Genomic DNA, 21,059 nt, shown 5'->3' with positions numbered 1-21,059 from the left:
CTAAATCTCTGAGAGAGAGGATAAGGAATCTCCATGGTGAGTACCATTCGTCAAGTGATTCAGATGCAGTCCTTGAACTAGACTTTGTGAGAAACACTGATGTAAACGATGCGAAAATTTAACAGTGTCTCAGTGGGCACCTTGGTTTCATCAAGAAAAATCAGTAGTAATTCCAGCCAGATTTTCTGTTTAGTTACATTCAGGTCAAATGTAACCCATGCTATAGCAGTTGCTGAAACAAATAGGAACTTCCATTCCATTCTTCCTCACGATGTCCTGATTTATCATTCAGCACTTTCTACCACCACCACCATTACTATTCAACTAGCAGTGACTTTAAAAAGAGCCTCTCTGAGCACCCAAACTGGCAGGACTGACCCACTCCATCTCTCCTGAATGTTGACTATCTGCATCCATAGCTCTGGTGACTTGTTTCTTCATGCAGATTTTTTTAGGGTTCTTCTTAGTTTATTCACTTTTTATCCCCAAATAAAGAGCACTTTGTCTTTCAATTTACATGCCATCGGTTCATATATCTCAACTCCATTAATTAGGAATTTCCTTATATTTTGATTCTCAACAAAGATTTTTCTAGGTAGGTAATAGAATGAAAAGTAATAAGAGAGAGTGAAGATCATATCCTTGGGTGAAAAGTTGTCATTCTGGTTTAAGCTGTAAATTTCTCTTAGAAAGTTTTAAGTTAAAAAAATGCAAATAGTAAAGTCAGAATATGATTGTATATAATCGGACTGGAATGAGTTAGGAATCCCATTTTCTTTCAGTCTGGCTTCCGTAGTAGACCAGGAATGACTTTAAAAATTTATTTTCAGGGGCGCCTGGGTGGCGCAGTCGGTTAAGCGTCCTACTTCAGCCAGGTCACGATCTCGCGGTCCGGGAGTTCGAGCCCCGCGTCAGGCTCTGGGCTGATGGCTCAGAGCCTGGAGCCTGTTTCCGATTCTGTGTCTCCCTCTCTCTCTGCCCCTCCCCTGTTCATGCTCTGTCTCTCTCTGTCCCAAAAATAAATAAACGTTGAAAAAAAAATATTTTCAAACCTAAACAATGGATATCATTCTGACCTCAGAAGTCTCTAAGTAGGATATTTACAGTCTGTGTATGTAAACTCATGTTTAACCAACCTGACATTTGTTACTCCTCTCATGAGTTTTAATTAACAATCTTGATTACAGTTTAGACCATTTCACATATTCTTTTCTGTTACTGCAGAAAACATAATGTGACTTAGCTTGAAAAATACACATGTAGGGTTTAAAGGATGTAGGTCTGGGTAACAGCAGTGCTAACTTTCTCAAATAAGTCACTCAATCTTTTGTTGTCTGTATTCTCATAATGAATACAATGTATATCTCAAGATGTTATTGTGAGGATTAAAGGAAGTAAAAGTGTATAAAAGTCAAACTCATAGTTCTGAGGTACTTTAGGAAATTTTGGCTAATTTAGATATTGGTTGCATCTAATGACAATTAGGAAACCTTTCTCAACCTTAGACTAAAATAATATTCTTAGGTCTGTTATTTTCATAAGTTTTTTTTTTTTTTACCAACTTAATATAATCACATTCTTATAAAGATCTAGCACCCAGGACATTGTAATTATTTTTCACTTTCATTCTTTCTTTTTTTACCATAAAGGATACTTTATTGATAAACACTAAGGGCAGTTTCTCTCTCTGGCAGTTACCCTACCAAGTGGTATGGTTTTGTTTGATTGTATTTTTTTTGCTTCATTTACTTACTTCTAAGATCCCTCCCAGTTCAGCCCATGCTCCACATCCCTATCCACAGGCATTGATGATATAGGAATATGATGTGATCTCCACCACCACAGCCCCTCACATAGTAGCCCAATAGAAAAAAAGTTGGTTCTGGCGTCAGAGGACATGCATTTGAGTACTTTGCTACTTCTGAGTGTGGTAATCTTACAAAGATTAACTGAGATAATATACATGAAAGAACACTCTGTCAAAGCATAATTCTTCCTGTGGTTAGGGATTTCTATGAGGAAGAGTATTAACATTTATTGTATGTCTAATACATGCCAGGTGCTCTGCATACACCATCTACTATAACCTGATGAAGTAGGAAATCTTATTCTCATTTTATAGATAATAACTAGCCTCAAGCCACGTGATTGCAAAGTATTAGAGCATGATCTGACTCAGATTTATCACCCCCACACCACTTGTCTTCACTGCTTTAGGGGCTCGCAAGTCAGGCAGTTCTTGGTCCTGTCTCTGAGCTGCCAAGGAGAGAGGGAAGGGATAGATGAGACAATGAAAGGAGACATTCCATGAATGCAGTCAGCAAATAAGGAGCTGTCTGAGAAAATACTGTTACTGACTTGATAGGGCATATGTCTGCCACCGTCGATGTGACAAAACTGAAAAGGCTGGAGAAGCCACAGCATTGTGAGGGTTTGAGGGAGTGGGCAATGAGAGTTGTGCCCCTCATCTGCTATTGCAAACTTGAAATGTGGCTCAGCCACCAGTGTCTTTATTTGTCTACTTCATTTTGCCTCTGTCAAACAAGGGTGATTGATTATATTTTTAAATAAATAGTATAACAAACTTTAATCTTATTATAATGTTATTATCATTATATAATTTTTAAGCCTAGGGGAGAGGTGAAGCCAGAAAACTGTTAGCTCATACTCACTGTACTTTTCCAATGTTTTTCCACTTGAACATCAATGAAGTCAAAGTTTTCACCTGGCCTTAAAAGCTGCAGGTGACCTCAGCTCATTAGTTGTGAACTGTTTCCTTCTGTGTCAGTGAAGCCTTGCTTATGACCCTATTAGGGTTTGACAAAACAATGGGAGTACCTCTAAAGGGAAAGTGGGAGCTGAACTACTTCTGTTCTTGGTGAGGGATGATTATCAAATTGAGGTATGATGAGAAATTAATTTTCAAATACAAATTACAGGAAAAGGTTCTCATTATTATACCTCAAGTTTGGCTTATAGAATTTTAGGACTGTTTAAATGATCAGAACCACTTTTGCCTGTCTGCTTATCTGCTATTGATAGAGGGTCTTTATTTATTTTTTTTTTTAATTTTTTTTTCAACGTTTATTTATTTTTGGGACAGAGAGAGACAGAGCATGAATGGGGGAGGGCAGAGAGAGAGGAAGACACAGAATCGGAAACAGGCTCCAGGCTCTGAGCCATCAGCCCAGAGCCCGACGCGGGGCTCGAACTCCCGGACCGCGAGATCGTGACCTGGCTGAAGTCGGACGCTTAACCGACTGCGCCACCCAGGCGCCCCGATAGAGGGTCTTTAAATACATTTGTAAAATTTCAGACTGATTGATGGTCTAACGTTGAATAGAAGGCCATTTGATCTAATATTACACATATTGTCAGTGACCATGTCTTCTTACAGGACTTTCAATAAGTAATTCTACCTCACATCAGCATTATTAAGCCTAGCACTATGGATATCTAGTGAATAAAACTGGCAAACAATATTGGCAGTTATTAAGTTTATTGAACATAATTCCCTAATTCCACCCTCAAAACAAAAGAAAACAAACAGCAGCAAATATCAGCCTTCTTCACATGGAAGTAAATAAGGTTTTACTTCCACATTTTCAAATTTAAACATCTAGACTGTATTTGAGTCTAAACTTTGTGACAACAGCCAAATAAGCACAGGAAGTGATAGAAAATGTCCAGGAAATTATACCATGGCCTGATGTTTTGTTGCTTTTCATTTTGGCAATTCATACTTAAAAGTATTACAACAACGTGGAAGATTGGAAAGATTCAAGTTTTTCTAGTTGGTGCTTAAAGTAGCAGTACTCATGGCAGAGTGGTCCATTGAAATGGTGTGTATAACAAATTTTAAAGTCATTACAGGGCTTCAAAATGTCAGGAAGATTAAAGGGGAAAAAGGCTAGCATGTGTAGTTCATTAATTTTGGTCATGAACATGTTATATTCAAGAACCATGTTTAAGTCCCCGTTCTTCCAGGACAACTTCTTGAAACACAACTTAAACGGAATTATTATTATTTTTTTAATGATTACACTTAAGCACCTGATGATCTAATGAAGACAATTTCTTAATGTGTCAAAATGGGTTCTTTGTATCTTGTTTGAATCTTTTGTTGCCTTAAACTAATCTGCTTTAGGGTTCTCAAATCCAGGCATTTTACAATGCAGTCTCTAGCAATGGCATTCATTTGGAATGCTGCCTTTTGTTTACTAGCTTTCCCAGACCCTCACTGCTTCCTTTGGTCATCTGGTGTCTTCACTAATGTGATTGGTACTCCTAAGCTCTGCAGGTAGCCATGAGCCTTTATAAGTGGGATTTACAATGGGACTCACCACCCTGCCTGCTAATGAAGGGAACCGCAGGGATTTTTTTTTTTTTTCTGTCTTCCAAAAGAGTGAAGGAAAATTGAATTCTGGGTTTGTTAAGTCTCTTTATTTTCCATTTACTTTAATTTTTACAATTGATTTACTAACTTCAGTGCAAAAATACAAATATTTTTGTTTAGGAGTTAAATGTTTCATCTGCCAGCCCTTCATGCTAATCACTGGAATTGTTTATTATTGAACCTGGAAAGAACAAAGTGGGGTCTCTGTTTAAACTCAATCAACTGGCATTTCACTTTCATCTGTTTTTGTCTTTCAGGAGATTTTTGACCAATTTGGTTGTTTAAAAAAAAAAAAAAGCATATGACTGGAAGCCTTGGATTCTACTACCAGCCTTGCCATTTAGTACATCTATAACCTTGAGTAAGTCACTTCCACTCTTTGATTTCTAATCTGAAAAAAAGGAAAGTGTTATCCAAGGTACACATGAGATTTGAGATGGTGTTTCACATTCTAGCCTTCTTGTCTTTTTACTAGCAAAGTGAATAACAGTGCCCTTTTGTTTGATTTTTGGATAAATCTACCACTGAAAAACATCTTGCATCTATTAAATGTTTTAACCAGTGGTCAAAGCAATAATTAAATATAAAATGCCAGTGTCTTCATTTTAGAGGCAATGTGCTCTGTGAGGATTAAAGGAAGTTCATTGTAGCCCAACTTTACAGAGATAGGGATCTGTTTGACATTTTCTAATTGTGAAACATGGCACCCATGTGTTTTTTAATTTACGTATAGTTGACATATAGTATAATATAAGTTTCAGGTGTACAACATAGTGATTTGACCATTACATACGTTATGAAATGCTCACCATGAAAAGTGTAGTTACCATGTGTCATCATACAAAGTTCTTACAATATTATTGACTATATTCCCTATGCTGTACTATTCATCCCTTTAACTTATCTATTTTATAGCTGGAAGTTTGTATCTCTTAATCCCCTTCACCTATTTTGCCCATCACATGAACCACCTCCCCTCTGGCAACCATCAGTTGTTCTCTGTATTTATGAGTCTGTTTCTAGTTTTTGTTTCTTTGTTCATTCATTTATTTTTTTTAGATTCCATATATTTTTTAAGTCATAGTGGTTTTTGTGTCTCTGACTTATTTCACTTGGAACCCATGTTTTAATTGTGCTTTATAAGGCAGTATTCTTAAGTGTGGTTTAAAGGTCTTCTGGGGGGGGGGGTCATGAAATCTTTGGATTTGATTTGATTTGATTTTTATCTACTTGTTTTTTGGTGCTGGTCACTTCTTTTTTAATCTTTGGATTTTAGAACAGAAAGGGACATCTGCAATCATCACATCCAATCCTCTGAGTTTTATTAAACTGCTGAGATTCAGTAGACCCAGAAATGCTATGTAGCTTATCCATGGTCAAAGAGCCTAGAGAGCTGCCTGTAGGGTCCAAACTCCAAAGACAAAATGTTATGTACCTGGTGGAGGTGTCCTAGCTACTTCTTAATGAAAGACAGAGAATGAAGGCTGAGACGAGGGGATTGTTTATTCCAAGTCTGAATAAAATTGCCAAGTCTTAAAAATTGCTGCTTGATAGAATTAGATAGTTGGTTAGTTTTCACATTGCAGCTTCCAGATTAAAGTCAATCCAGTCCCACAAATGTTTAACAAAATACTGTGTCTGAGGCATTGAACTACGGTGATGCTCCTATAGAACTGTGCAAAATCACAGTCCCTCCCCTTAGAGACTCTGCAGCCTAACATGGAGATAAAACAAGTACATAATAGGGAATAAAAACAATAAAAAACAGATTTCAAAAGGAAAATAACTTTGGAGTTCTCAAAGTCTCAAAGAACTTTAAGAATTTCAAAGTCCAAAGGGGAGGTGGACTTAAATAGAACCTGATAGGTCAAGTGTTCCTTAGCAGATCAAAGGTAAAATCAGGGTGCTCTGGGAACTCACAGGCAAGGTCTTGAATCAGAGTGAGACAAAAGAAAGGAACTAGTAAAATAATAAAATTTTGGCAAGTCTTCCTATTCTTGAGTTGGTTATTTGCTGCTGGAGAAAATCCCTCAGTCATGCAGATGGATATCAACTATAAATAAATTCATTCTCTCTAACCCTAAATACAACTTAATTATCTTAAGTTGAGTACCCTTGGTGAATTCTTTTTTTCTCTAATCAATTATCCTAAATCTACTCCACTCTCTTTAAGTCTGTACCCTGCCCTTTTCTCAGCAGGCTGCTCCTCTTCTAGGAGCCCCTGAAGAGTCCCAGTAATTGCCTTAATTTAGCTGACCTATAAGTACAAGTGATGCCAAGTGCTTCGTCTCCAACCCTGCTTCCCTCCAAACTTCAGACTTGTCTGTCACATTACTGCTGGGTATCTCCACTTGAATGTTTCAGCGCCATCTCAAAATCAATATATATCTAAGGCCTGAATGTACTTATCACCTTCCATGCAAAGCCTCATCTTCTTCCTCCAAGTGTCCTCAATTAGAGGAGGTACCACCATTCTCCCCAGTTTGCACTTTAGAAACATACAAATGCAGAAAGAATGTCCAGTTGGGAGGCTGCAGTGATCTAAACCACCATACTTCTTGTTACAGTATTCAATTCATTGAAATTGCATGAGAAAGAACATAGTCAAGTGATTAAAAACATGGCTCTAGGTGGCACATGGCTGGCTCAGTCCATAGAGCATGTGACTCTTGATCTTGGGGTTGTGAGTTCAAGCCCCACATTAGGTGTAGAGCCTACAGAACAAAACAAAATAAAACCATGCCTTAAAGTAAGGTGGATTTGCATGTGATTCCTGGCACCACCATTTACCAGCTAGCCATATGACCTTGAACAAATCATTAAACTTTCTAAGACTGGGTTATCTCATCTGAAAAATGGGAACATAGTAATTCTTACATCAAAGGGTATTTGGAGGATTAAATGAGATATCACATATGAAGCTTTCAGCAATGGTATTCCTGTTTAAGATCTGGGAGAGCAAAGACCATTTCTGTCTTGTTCACCATTGTATCTGCAGGACCTGGCACAGAGAAGGCACTCAATACATATCTACTGAATGAATATATGAGGTAGTGGCATGCCTGAATTGAGGTACTAACAGTGAGGATGGAGAAAAGCAATGTAAGATAGAGACCTGGGCTTCACCCTGAATCATTTGCCCATGCTATTGGTCACCAATTCCTATTGATTTAATTCCTGAGTATTTCTCAGGTCTCTCCATCCCTCTGTAACCCTTCCATAACTGCACCCGTGCAGGCATCATGATCTCTCACCAGGACTATTAGTAGAAGTTTCTAAGCACTCTCCCTACATCCTGTTTTGCCTCCACATCAGCCCCTTCCAGACTGCCACAAGAAGAATCTATCCAAAGCTGAAATGGGGAACATGCCATTTCTTTGTTTAACATCCTTTCATGTGGCTACTTCTTATCCATAGGATCCAGTCTCAACTCCTCACAGCCTGGGTCTACATTTTCATCTTCCTTTCCTACTGTTCCCTCTCTCACATTTGATAGTCTAGCAATTGCAGACTGGTCTTGTCTTCAGAACATACTGTGCTATTTCATGTCTTCATGCTTGTGAGAGGTACTTGCTTGTTCTTTGAACTCCCTTCTCTCCTGTATCAGTTAGGAGTTCGTTTGTCTGCTTATGACAGGAAGCATTAAATACCAAGCTGGAAGTTTATTTCTTTTCCACATAAACAGAGTTTGGAGGTAATTGTCTATAGCTCGTAAAACATTTCTGCTATGATCAGGGACCCAGGCTCCTGTCCTGTGGTTCTGCCATTGATGTGTGTCTTTCATCTGTTCCTCTCTCCTTTCTCTACCCCTCCAGCACCTTATTCCATTAATCATCTCCTCTCTTCGGTATCACCACCTCTCCATTTCCTTGGAGGGAAGAAACTCATCCTGTGAAGATCCCTCATTCTAGTATCTTTCCTGCCATTCTACCTTTCCAACAGCTACCAACGGATTTCCATCCTAGTTCACCACACTTCTTGAAAGACTAATTGCTACCCGGCAGATTTTCATTCTTGATCCTATTTGACCTTCCTTACCTGTTGAAACTGTTGACCACCTCCCACTCTTCCAAAGTCTCTTGTCCTTTGGTTTTCAAAACCCTTCAGGTTCCTGGTTTCCTTCCTGCTTCTCCTACTGCTCCTTCTGCAAAGTGGTTTTCCTCATCCTTTGACTGACTCTCAAATGACGATGTTTCTCAGACTTCCCCCCCGCCCGCCCTTGACCCTTACTCCACATACTTTCTCTACAGTGGCAGTCCCTAGTAATCTCCCCAGTACAGACAACAGTTTTCCATGTGGCAACTGTCTGTCTCCAGGGTCTGTTTGTTGAGTTCTCATTCCTGAACTTGAGTCTTGAATTTCTAACTCCCTACCTAAAGGGCAGCCCTGATTATGTACAGTCCCCATCAACTCCTCCTAGATTCTTCAGAAACCTTTTATCTGGTCTCTAACTTTCACATTATTGCCAGAGTTACCTTCTATTTTTAAAAATCTAATTATGTTAATTTTTTTTTTTTTTTTTTTTTTTTTTGGGAAAGGTTCCATTGGCTTTCTCCTGCTTCTGGGACAAAATTCAAATTCCCAATTTGGCATATAAGTTCCCTTACAGACTGCCTCCAAGCTACTTTTTGTTTGTTTCCACTGCATTTATTACTTATACAAAAAATATTCAAAAGAAAAAAATTTATTCTCACTTCTCCAATGGCTGTCATCCCTGCCTCTTGCCCACACAGCTCCTAACCCCTTTCCTCAGGGCCAGTTCAAAACTGAACCTGCTCACTGCCATTTTCACAGAAAACAGCCAGTTCCAGGGATGTGGGGGGAGAAGGTAGGAAAAGGGTGACAATACTGTCCAAGTTCCACCCAGAAATGGGCCAGGTGGAGATTGACAGAATTCAAACAGAAGGGCTGGTGGCCTCACAATGATGTAGTCTAACTAAAGTGGGCTGGAAAGGACATGGGATAGCCTGTCAGAGGCTTTAAAGGGTGTCTCATGGGCTTGTGTCAAACCCAGAAAAACTGACATCAGGAGAAGAATGTGGAGGACCAGGGAGGCAGTCTTGCAGAAAGTTTCCCAATTCTCCCAGGTTGAGAGGTGCAGAAAATCTAGAGGGCACCATTTTGGCAAAAAAACCTTACTCTAGTATTAGGAGGTTACAAAAGTGCCACAGACACTGAGAAAGGCTACGAGGAGATACAGTTTCACAAAGCACAGTGATGACAGACCAGAGCAGTGGGGTTCATGTGACTGATGCAGAAACTACAAAATCTGGAAAGTAGGGAAAGTGGCCTTTCAGGGAGTGACTCTGTACGAGTCATACAGAATTGACCCCAGGTCAGACAACCTGGTTAGTCTCACAGAGCAGCTGGCAGCATTGGGGGCCTGAGGGGGAATCACATAAAAAGGACTTAAGGAGCACCTAGGCGGCTGTCAGTTAAGCCTCTGGCTCTTAGTTTCAGCTCAGTCATGATCTCACAATTGTGAGATTGAGCCCCACATCGGGCTCCGCGCTGAAAGCATGGAGCCTGCTCAGGATTCTCTCTCTCTGTCTGTCTCTCTCCTCCCTTGTTCTCTCTCCTTCTTTCTCTAAAAATAAATAAACACTTTTTTAAAAAGGACTTAAAACAAGCAGCTAGAAGAAAAGAATGGTAGAAAACTGCTCCATGGCTCTCAGGAATCAAGGGCAGTACTGGGGGCTGGGAGGACACATGCACAAGAAATAGCACCGAAGAGGTTTCCTATTCAACAGTCAGGCAGTTGGTGAGGGGGAAGAAGATCCAGGAGGCAGGTGATGGGAACAAAGTTGGGGTCCTATAGTCGAGTTTCTGGAGGCTGGAACAGAGGGCACACTGTAGACCAGTGATAGAACATAATTCTGGACCCCAAATGGGGGAGGTGGCAGATGGGATTGGGTGTCATTGATAGAGTGGTGACTGGAACAGCACAGTTCACAGTACTTTCTAGGTGAAAAAATGAAATCAGGAAAAAGGAATAGCTTTTACTCTAATAATTATGAGTTTTGTTTTGGACATACTAATTTTGGACTTATGAGTTTGGGTGGAGATCAGCAACTCAGAAAAGATATTATGGCCAATGATGTAGATGTGGGAGTTACCAGCAAAGATGGTAACAAACACTAATTGGCTCTCATGTTTTTCAACTATGGACTAAAGAAAGGTAGAAAGTTTATAGGAGGTAGAGAAAGGGTTGGGAGTTAGAATTTGGAGTATGAGGGAGAAAATCCATTGTTGGATTCTCTTGTTAGAAAAAAGAAACAAACCATAGTTAACGCTTTTCCTGGGATCCTCCCCTCTACCAGAAGTATGCAGCCCTTCCACCAATTTAAAGTCCAGAATCAAGAAATAAATGGATCTAAAGATGTTCATTCTCTTTCTTCTAAGAAGCTACTGATTCAAACTTTTCATCCTAAGCTCCTGTTGGCAACTTCAAACCCTTATCCATTCATCATCTCCACCTCTCTTGTTTTTGTGGTGTGTGTGTGTGTGTGTGTGTGTGTGTGTGTGTGTGTGTGTTTCTGCCCCTTTTGCAAAAGCAAGAGGAAGTAGGTAAGGTGGAAATATCTATTTCCCCTAAAAAATGATAAATAAACTGAAAAAACTGAAAAACTTTTTTAAATAGAAAAATAACATCTTTGGGGTTCTATTTATTTAGATTCTTTTTCTTTTATTTTTTATTTTGAGAGAGAGAGAGTGTGTGTATGTGTGTGAGAGAGAGAGCTGAAGGAGAGGGGGAGAGGAAGAGAGGGGGAGAGAGGGAGAGAGAGAGAAGGAGGGGAGGAGGGGAGAAAGAGAGAGAGAGAGAGAGAGAGAGAGAAACTTAAGTAAGCTCTATGCTCAGCGCACAGTTCAACACAGGGCTCAATCCCACAATCCTGGGATCATGACCTGAGCCAAAATCAAGAGTCAAACATTCAACTAACTGAGCCACCCAGGTGTCCTGAGATTTCTTTTTCTTAACTTACTCTCCCTCTACTCCACGCCTTTGCTTTCTTAATGCTTCTGGGAAGTAAACACTTACATAGATCATTTAATTAAACAAGTAAAGTGAATTATGTGTTTCCATGCAACTTTTTAACATATTAACAATTGATAAATTTGATTACATAAAAATTAACCTTTTTTGGGGTGGAAAAACAATAGCAAACACCAAAAGCAAAGGCAAAATGGAAAACTGGCAGAAAATGTTGCACCCCATATCATACACAAAAGACAAAATTCTTTAATGTATAAAGAACTTCTACAAATCAAGAATGAAACCAACAACCAAATATAAAAATGGATAAAGACTGGACTTTTCAGAGAAGAAAATTCAAGGGCTTTTAAATGTTTGAAAAGATGTTCAATTTCATCCATAGTAAGAGAAATGCGGATTAAAACTACACTGAGATACCATTTTTCATCTGTCAGATTGACAAAGATCCAAAAGTAGATAATATTCTACACTGTTGAAGGTATGGTGATCCATAAATTGCTAACGGGAGTGTAAGTTGGTTCAACGATTAGTTCAACTCTCACTTGGTACCTAATTATCAGGGATTCTTTCCAACCCAGCTTTTCTGTGCTTTTGGCGGTTTCCTATCTGATGTGGACCTTAGAGAAACAGAACTGTAATTGAAAATGTTTCTAATGTGTAGAAGAAATGAAGACTGCTTTGTGTGTGATAAAACAAAACCAGGGAAGTTTGGCAATATTTAACAAAATTAAAACTGCATATATCCTTTGACTCAGTATCCATCATTAAGGGACTAGCTTAAAATAATCATGGTATATACATGTCAGGGAATTCTCTGCAGCCACAAAAAAGAATGAGGAATATCTTTACATGTTTATACAGAAATATCTCCAAAATATTTTTATTATTATTTTTTCATTATGGTAAGTGTATTCTTTAATCCACATCACCTATTTCCCCATCTTTCTACCCACCTCCCTTCTGGTAACCATCAGTTTGTTGTCTATAGTTAAGTGTCTGTTTCTTGGTTTGTCTCTCTTTCTCTCTCTCTCTTTTTTTTTCCCCTCTGCTGATTTGTTTTGTTTCTTAAATTCCACATATGAATGAAATCATATGGTGTTTGTCTTTCTCTGACTTATTAAACTTAGCATAATACTGTCTAGATCCATCCATATTGTTACAAATGGAAATATTTCATTCTTTTTATGGCTGAATGATATTCACATCTTCTTTATCCCTTCATCTCCAGTGGACACTTAGGCTGCTTCCATAGTTTGGCTGTTGTAGACAATGCTGCAATAAACACAAGGGTGCATATATCCCTTTGAGTTAATGTTTTTGTATTTTGGGGGTAAATACCCTGTAGTGCGATTCCTGGATGATGGGACAGTTCTATTTTTAATTTTTTTGAGGAACCTCCAAATGTCTTCCACAGTAGCTGCACCCAGTTTATATTCCCACCAACAGTGCACGAAGGTTCCTTTTTCTCCAGATCCTCGCTAACACTTGTTTCTTGTTTTTTATTTTTGCCATTCTGCCAGGTGTGAGGTGGTATCTCATTGTGGTTTTGATTTGTATTTCTCTGATAGTAAGTGATGTTGAACATCTTTTCATCTGTTTTTTGGCCATTCATGTCTTCTTTGGGGAAATGTCTGCTCATGTCTTCTGCCCATTTTTAAATTGGATTATTTGTTTGCGGGGGGGGGGGGTGAGTTGAGTTGCAGAACTTCTTCATACATTTTGGATACTAACCCTTTATCAGATATGTCATTTGCAAATATCTTCTCCCATTCAGTAGGTTACCTTTTAGTTTGTTGATTGTTTCCATTGTGCAGAAGCTATTTTGATGTAATCTCAATAGTTTATTTTTGCTCTTGTTTCCCGTGCCTCAGGATATATATCTAGAGTGATGTTATTACAGCCAATGTCAGAGAAATTGCTGTCTGTGGTCTCTTCAAGGATTTTTATGGTTTCAGGTCTCATGTTTAGATCCTTGATGCATTTTGAGTTTATTTTTTGTGTACAGTGAAAGAAAGTGGTCTAGTTTCATTTTTTTGCATGTAGCTGTCCAGTTTTCCCATCACCATGTATTGGAGAGACTTTTTTCCCATTGTATATTCATTCTTCCTTTATCAAAGATTAACTGACCATATAATTGTGGGTTTATTTCTTGGATTTCTATTCTATTCTGTTGATCTATGTGTCTGTTTTTATGCCAGCATCATGTCATGTTTTAATTACCATCACTTTGTAATAAACTTGAAATCTGGAATTGTGATACCTTTGCTTTTGTTTTTCTTTTTTCAAGATTGCTTTTACTATCTGGGATCGTTTGTGATTCCATATAAATTTTAGGATTCTTCTGTGAAAAATGCTGTTGGTGTTTTGATAGGGATTGCATTAAATCTATAGATTACTTTGGGTAGTATAGACATTTTAACAATATTTGTTCTTCCAACCCATAAGTATGGAATGTTTTTCTATTTGTTTATGTCATCATCAATTTCTTTCATCAGTGTTTTATAGCTTTTAGATTACAGGTCTTTCACTTCTTTGATTAAGTTTGTTCCTGGGTATTTTATTATTTCTTTGTGCAATTGTAAATGGGATCTTGTTTTACATTTTATTTATGTATTTGTTTTTAAATTTACATCCAAGTTAGTTAGCATATAGTGCAATAATGATTTCAGGAGTAGAATCCAGTGATTCCCCTACATATAACACCCAGTGCTCATCCCAACAAGAGTCTTCCTTAATGCCCCTTGCGCATTTAGTCCATCCCCCAACCCACAACCCCTCCAGTAACCCTCAGTTTGTTCTCTGTATTTAAGACTCTCATGTTATGTCCCCCTCCCTGTTTTTATATTATTTTTGCTTCCCTTCCCTCATGTTCATCTGTTTTGTATCTTAAATATGTTTCACATATTTCAAAAATATGGTATTTGTCTTTCTCTGACTAATGTTGCTTAGTATAATACACTCTAGTTCTATCCACGTGGTTGCAAATGGCAAGATTTCATTCTTTTTCATTGGTGGGTAATACTTCATTATATATATGTGTACCATATCTTCCTTATCCATTCATCTGCTGATGGACATTTCGGCTCTTTCCATACCTTGGCTATTGATAGCTCTGCTATAAACATCGGGGTGCATGTGCCCCTTCAAAATAGCACACCTGTGGGATTGTTTTCTTAATTTCTCTTTTTGCTGCTTCATTATAGAAATGCAGTGGATTTCCATACATTGATTCTGTATCCTCCAGCCTTACTGATTTATCAGTGTTAGTAGTTTTTTGGTGGAGCCTTTAGGGTTTTCTATATATAGTAATATCATCTGCAAATAGTGAAAATTTTATTTCTTCCTTACCAATTTGGATGCCTTTTGTTTTTTTTTTAATATAATTTTTTTAAATGTTTATTTTATTTTATTTTGTGAGTGAGTGAGCGAGGGAAGGGCAGAGAGAGAGAGGGAGAGAGAGAAATCCCAAGCAGGCTCTGCACTGTTAGCATAGAGCCTAACAAGGGGCTCGAACTCACCAACTGTGAGATCATGATCTGAGCCCAAACCAAGTGTCGGGTGCTTAACCAACTGAGCCACCCAGGTGCCCACCTTTTATCTGTTTTTATTGTCTGATTGTTATGGCTAGGACTTCCAGTACCATGTTGAATAAAAGTGGTGAGAGTAGACATCCTTGTCTGGTTCCCGACCTTAGGAGAAAAGCTCTGTTTTTCCCCACTGAGTATGATGTTAGCTGTGGGTGTCATATAATAATTCTTATAGATAATAAAGTTTTCTTGGACTGTCTCTAATGAGCTTCTCATTCTTGTGCTAGCCCTGCATTTTAAATTATTAAATTATTCAAACAGTATTTATGAGTACCTGCTTTGTAGGAGGGCACTACAATAGGTGCTGCGATATCAATAATAGGCAAAAACAGAAAAACATAGTCCCTACCTTCATGTAACTTAGAATTTAATAGGGAAGACAAACATTAATACACAAGTTATATAGCTCATCAGTGAATTAAATCCTGGTAAGGATATGAATAAGGTCCTATGGGAGCTTTTAGCAAGGACTAAGGGGATCAAGGAAGCAATGCTTGAGATCTAAAGGATAAGGGGATTTAAACTGGCAAAATTAAAAGATAAGATGGGTGAAATTACAGGCAGAGGGAACATAGGTGTTTAAAGGCTAGTCAGTGTTGCTGGAGCACAACATTTAGGAAAAGAACAGTTCAGGATAAGGCTAGAGAGATGGGCAGGGATATTTACACTATTGATTTTTATACTCAGAGTAATATAAAACCATGAAGGGCTCTAGCAAGGATTGACAGGTTATATTTGCACTGTAATGCAGAGAAATGATTGGAGAGCACCAGACAGGAGGCAAGGAGAGCAATTAGGTAAGTTCGTGCTGTCTCTTGGCAGGAAACTTCAGGTCCCACCCCCAGAGCTGTTTTGAGTGTCCTTATAGCATGGTGACTGCCTTCTCCTAGAGCAAGTGATCCAAGAGGTCAAGGCAGAAACTGCAGTATCTTTTATGACCTTGGAAATCACAGGCTGTCATTTGTTTGGTATTTTAGTGATCGCACAAGTCAACCCTGATTCAGTGTGGGGGCGGGCATACACAGGAGACAAGAATCATTTAAGCCACCTTGGAAGATGGCTACAAAGACTAAACCTTGTGGAACTCCAGCATTTCATTTCTGGGTGGTATATTGTGGGAGTGCAAAGGAAACTGAGAAGCAGCTAGGGAAGGAAGAATACCAGATGAAATCCAGCCGAAGAAAAGGAAATTTCAAGAAATCTACCAAGAGGGCATGTTAGAGGAGAGCCAAAAATATGTTCTTTGGATTTAGTGACATAGATTTAATGACTGAAAGCTCTTTCCTCATGATATAATTTAACATTTATTTTGACTTACCTCCCCTTATAACTTTTATTGAAGAGACTTTTTCCTCATCTTTTTTTTTTTAGTAACCTTTTAACATCCCTATGGATGTTTTCATAATGTTCCCCTAAAACTTTGATACTTTGAGTGGAATTGTGTTAACTTTATGATTTTGTTTGAGAAGCATATTTTTACAACAATTAGGTTTCTCTTTAAAACACCTAGCACATGTTTCAAAGGGGCACATGCATCCCGATGTTTATAGCAGAGCTATCAATAGCCAAGGTATGGAAAGAGCCGAAATGTCCATCAGCAGATGAATGGATAAGGAAGATATGGTACACATATATATAATGAAGTATTACCCACCAATGAAAAAGAATGAAATCTTGCCATTTGCAACAACGTGGATAGAACTAGAGTGTATTATACTAAGCAACATTAGTCAGAGAAAGACAAATACCATATTTTTGAAATATGTGAAACATATTTAAGATACAAAACAGATGAACATGAGGGAAGGGAAGCAAAAATAATATAAAAACAGGGAGGGGGACATAACATATGAGAGTCTTAAATACAGAGAACAAACTGAGGGTTGCTGGAGGGGTTGTGGGTTGGGGGATGGACTAAATGCGCAAGGGGCATTAAGGAAGACTCTTGTTGGGATGAGCACTGGGTGTTATATGTAGGGGAATCACTGGATTCTACTCCTGAAATCATTATTGCACTATATGCTAACTAACTTGGGTGTAAATTTAAAAATAAATAAATAATGAAAAAGATGACAAATTAAAAAAAAATTAAAACCTCAATTCTACCTTACACTCAATAAACATTGTTGAATGACATTAATTGCTCTACCACTCTGAGATTAAATCTGTAATTTTAAAATAAAATAAAAATAAAAATAAAACACGTAGCACATTCCTCTATGTGTGTAAAATTTCACTTAAATCACCTAAATAAAGATTGGCAATTTAAAAAATGTTATCATATATCTGTCATTAAGTTGATCCCTGGGTATTATTTTTGTTGTTGCTACTGTGAATGGGATCTCTTCCCCTCCCCCATTACCACCATAATGTTTTCAATCTAGAAATGTATTTACTTTATTCCCCATTTTATAGATAAGAGGCCCAGAGAATATCGGTGACTGGGCTATGGTTATAGAGTGGGAGAGTTGGGGACTGCAGATTTTGAACATCTGAATTTTATTGTGCTACAATAGGAAATGAAGTTGCTTATCCAGTCAAACTTTATTAAAATTAATAGTCTCTTCTGTTGAGAACTGAGAGCAAACTGAGGGTTGATGGGGGGTGGGAGGGAGGAGAGGGTGGGTGATGGGTATTGAGGAGGGTACCTTTTGGGATGAGCACTGGGTGTTGTACGGAAACCAATTTGACAATAAATTTCATATATAAATAAAAAAAAAAGAAAAAAAAAAGAAAATTAATAGTCTCTTAAGTATGACTTTCTTTGTTTTTTTTGTTTGTTTTCTATTTTTTTATTAATTTTTTTATTTTAATTCCAATATAGTTAACATACAGTGTTATATTACTTTCAGGTGTATAATATAGTTATTTAACAATTCTATACATTACTTAGTGCTCATCATAATAAGTATCACTTTCTTTGTATCAGATTTCAAAGTAGTACTATACGTTTTATAGCACATCTCCAGTTTTTAGCATTGTCAATTTGAAATACAGTGTCAGGACTTGAGAAACTGCCTCTCATCTCCATTCAATTCTCCCAAGACCTGATTCCTACCAGACAGGAACTATTTTTTCTTTGAGGTCTACATAGACCCAACAACCTATAGCACTGAGTAAATATTTAATGAAAATTGAATATTTCCTCTGTGGTGGATCAATTTACTCTTGTTGATTATCTGAAGAAAGCATTTTTTTTTTGTTTTTATTTTATGTCCTGTAGTAGGTTAAGAAATTTGTTTTCCTGAATATTGTTACTAATGCCAAAGTTTGTTTCAGTGATATAATCCATGTCTCTTAGTTGTTTTTTTTTTTTTAGCCATCTATTTCTCCTGGTTTATTTATGCAATTTGAATTATTATGTTATCTCAAATACACGTGTGAGATTCATTGACTTGGTAGCATGCAATAACGTCATTTGCTGTGAGGATTGTTTTTTCTTGAATTCATGGTAGTTGGAGCTCTGAAAATGAAAAATATTTGCTAATGAGGTATAAGGATGTTGATGGTACATTTTTTAATGGCAGAAATATAATTTTTATTGATAAATATCTCCAAAAACATAAAAAATTTTTAGTTGACAAAAATGTGTCTTTCTTGTATTTTTAACTATCAACATATATTTAATTGTATTATTCAAAATTTTTCTTAACTGATTTTAGGTTTCAGTGAAATATATATTTGCCTGTGAGTCTTTAAATATATGAAGTTAGTGACATAGCTTGAAAGTTTCAACTTGTAAAAATGAAATCACTATAGTGGAATCATTTAGTGCAAGTTGTTAATGTGGCATTCAATTGGAATTTATCAGAATCAATTAGAAAAACAAACTTCTCATTTAATGAAAAAAACAACAACAAAGAAAACAGGGAAAACTGTGCATATATATTTCATCCTCTTTCCACACTAAGACGCATGTGAATGTAATTTTGAAATAGAGAATTCATGCATACTGACAAAATATCCTTCATTTTTAAGGAATAACTTCACTGTGTTTCACATTTGATGACTGTTGGGACCTATATTTCTATGTAAATAACTGTTGACATTGTTTGATGTTTATTTCACTAGAGGAAAATTGTATGATGGCAGTTATAGTACATATTTGATAACAAGGGTAGGTAAGATAAATCAGTTGAGTCATAGTGGTCTGGTATCTGTTTTTGAGGTCTTTTTGACCCAGGAGTGTATGACCTGTGAAATCTGTACTTTGTTGGATAAGATATTTTACAATGCAAGGATTTAAATTTAGATGAACATCACTGCAGGAAGTTGGCTGATGTGGCCAGAAACATTGAGTATCAAAGTATAAATTGGAAAAAGTTTAAGAAGTTCTGACAACAATTAACATATGTGAGAAGAGAGAAGCTAAAGAAAGTTTCTTTTCTTCCCCCACTTATAACAAAGAGAACCTGAAATTTAACCTGGTATTTTCAAAGCTCTAATTACTCAGCAGCATTCCATTTTGTGAAAGCTTTGCCAAGAAAATGTACCCAAATCTTGAGTTACAGACCGTTCTTGCATCTGATTGGAAGGGGCATAGGAGTTGTTTGTAAGGTTGCAGATCCAAAGCCGCACAAATGAAGGTTGAGACTTGGGGGAGGGTACGACTCAGGGAAGGGAAGTTTCGTAGACATTACAGCCTCTGTCCAGAGGCCAAATGGGAGATAAATCACCTCTGGCCACCTCTCTTATTATTGAAATGGTTCAGCCCTGGGGTTTAACTGAAGGACTTACAGGGTTTTGAAGTGCAAATAGGATGGTGAAGGGTAAACCCTTTTAGGGTTTCATTTTGATGGATTTTTTTCCTGTGTGGATTTCTGGCACTGACTGTGATCTGGAAGGGGCCCTTAAAAAAGAAAAGTTTTGTTTTGTTTTTGATCAATCAGGCAATAAGAGCTTTCCACAGGGGTGTACTTTTCCTGCATGCATATCGATCCTACTGTGTTTAAAAGTAAGTCATTTACGTGGGCCCCTTTTTTGGGGGGGGGGGGGGGAGCCTTCTGCAATGGAACTGTCATTTCAAGGTCACGTCTCTCTTTTTGGTATCAATGCCAAAATTTGAAAGTGTTGAATGATATGGTACTTTTGGATCAGTAATTCTGGGTGAATTACTTAGGATCATGGTGTGTTAAACAAAAAACAAAATGATCTGGTTTAAAGATCAAGTTTATATTAGAACAAGTCCTTTTTATATTGATAAGCAGTCTCTATTTAATCTTTTTCCCATTTAGTTATATAAATTGTGCATATTCATTTAATTATTTTGTATGCATTCTGTTTTGCCAGCATTAAAATAAAAACCAGAAAATTCCGAGATTCTGTAATATTTGCAGTATCTTATTTGTACAGATACACTGAAATGTTTGAGGAAATAAGAGAAACATTAAAAAAAATGTTTAAAAAACAGATATTTTGATTTATCAGGTTGGACATTCTTTCTGTTACCCCACAAATAGTTGAAACCCCGGAGATAAAATATCTTTTAAGTTTTATATTTTTTTAGTAAAATGGGACTGAGAGGACAGTCACTAGTGACTTCAAAGAAAAATAATTGTAACTAAAGGCTTTTTGTGCAAAAATTTTAAAGGAAAATTAAAATACTTTTAATTAAGAAATTAAGAAATTAAGAAAATTAAGAAATTAAGAAATTAAGAAATTAAGAAATTAAGAAAATTAAGAAATGCCACGGCAAATGCTTACATTTCTTTTTAGAAGTATAGTTGACAGAACTTTTCTTAAGCATTTCACTCTTTATTTTAGATTTAACATAAATATTTGTATCATTTACCTGGTTAGAAAAGGATAATTTAGCTGTAGCAGAGATTTTTCTTCCTTGTTGCTTGATACCTATTATAAAAAAACAGTTGTTAATCTCTGTAATTGACATTGATCACATGATGTTCTTAAGTGACCTTCAAGTCAGGTTTTGTTTTTCTATTCTTCAAAATTTTCCCTTCGCTGTATTTATGTAAATTTAGAGTTAAACTAAAGTTAAGTGTTAGAATTTGCATTTACCTATTCCTGCATGAAGATTTTAAATAAGATGCTTGAAAAACGAAAAACAAAACCCTAGATGGCA

General features: G+C 37.1%; 1 protein-coding gene across 6 annotated transcripts in view; it reads left to right on the top strand.

Annotated features, from left to right (window-relative positions):
* Nucleotides 1-21,059, top strand: part of GREB1L (GREB1 like retinoic acid receptor coactivator) — a 283,415-nt gene that overhangs the window by 99,917 nt on the left and 162,439 nt on the right. For 5 of the 6 annotated variants that reach the window (XM_040479257.1, XM_040479256.1, XM_040479255.1 and 2 more), the window contains exon 2: nt 4,654-4,757. The gene's annotated coding sequence lies outside the window, so the exon portion shown is untranslated. Of the gene's footprint in view, nt 1-4,653; nt 4,758-19,622; nt 19,932-21,059 lie in introns of those variants that run through there. The other variant, XM_040479254.1, reaches the window with a different exon arrangement.

Source organism: Herpailurus yagouaroundi, unplaced genomic scaffold, assembly GCF_014898765.1.
Source record: "Herpailurus yagouaroundi ecotype Mexico unplaced genomic scaffold, PumYag 142, whole genome shotgun sequence".
In the NCBI taxonomy this organism is placed as follows: Eukaryota; Metazoa; Chordata; class Mammalia; order Carnivora; family Felidae; genus Herpailurus; species Herpailurus yagouaroundi.
Note: the sequence above shows the minus strand (reverse complement) of the source record. Positions and strands in the feature narration are given on the sequence as shown.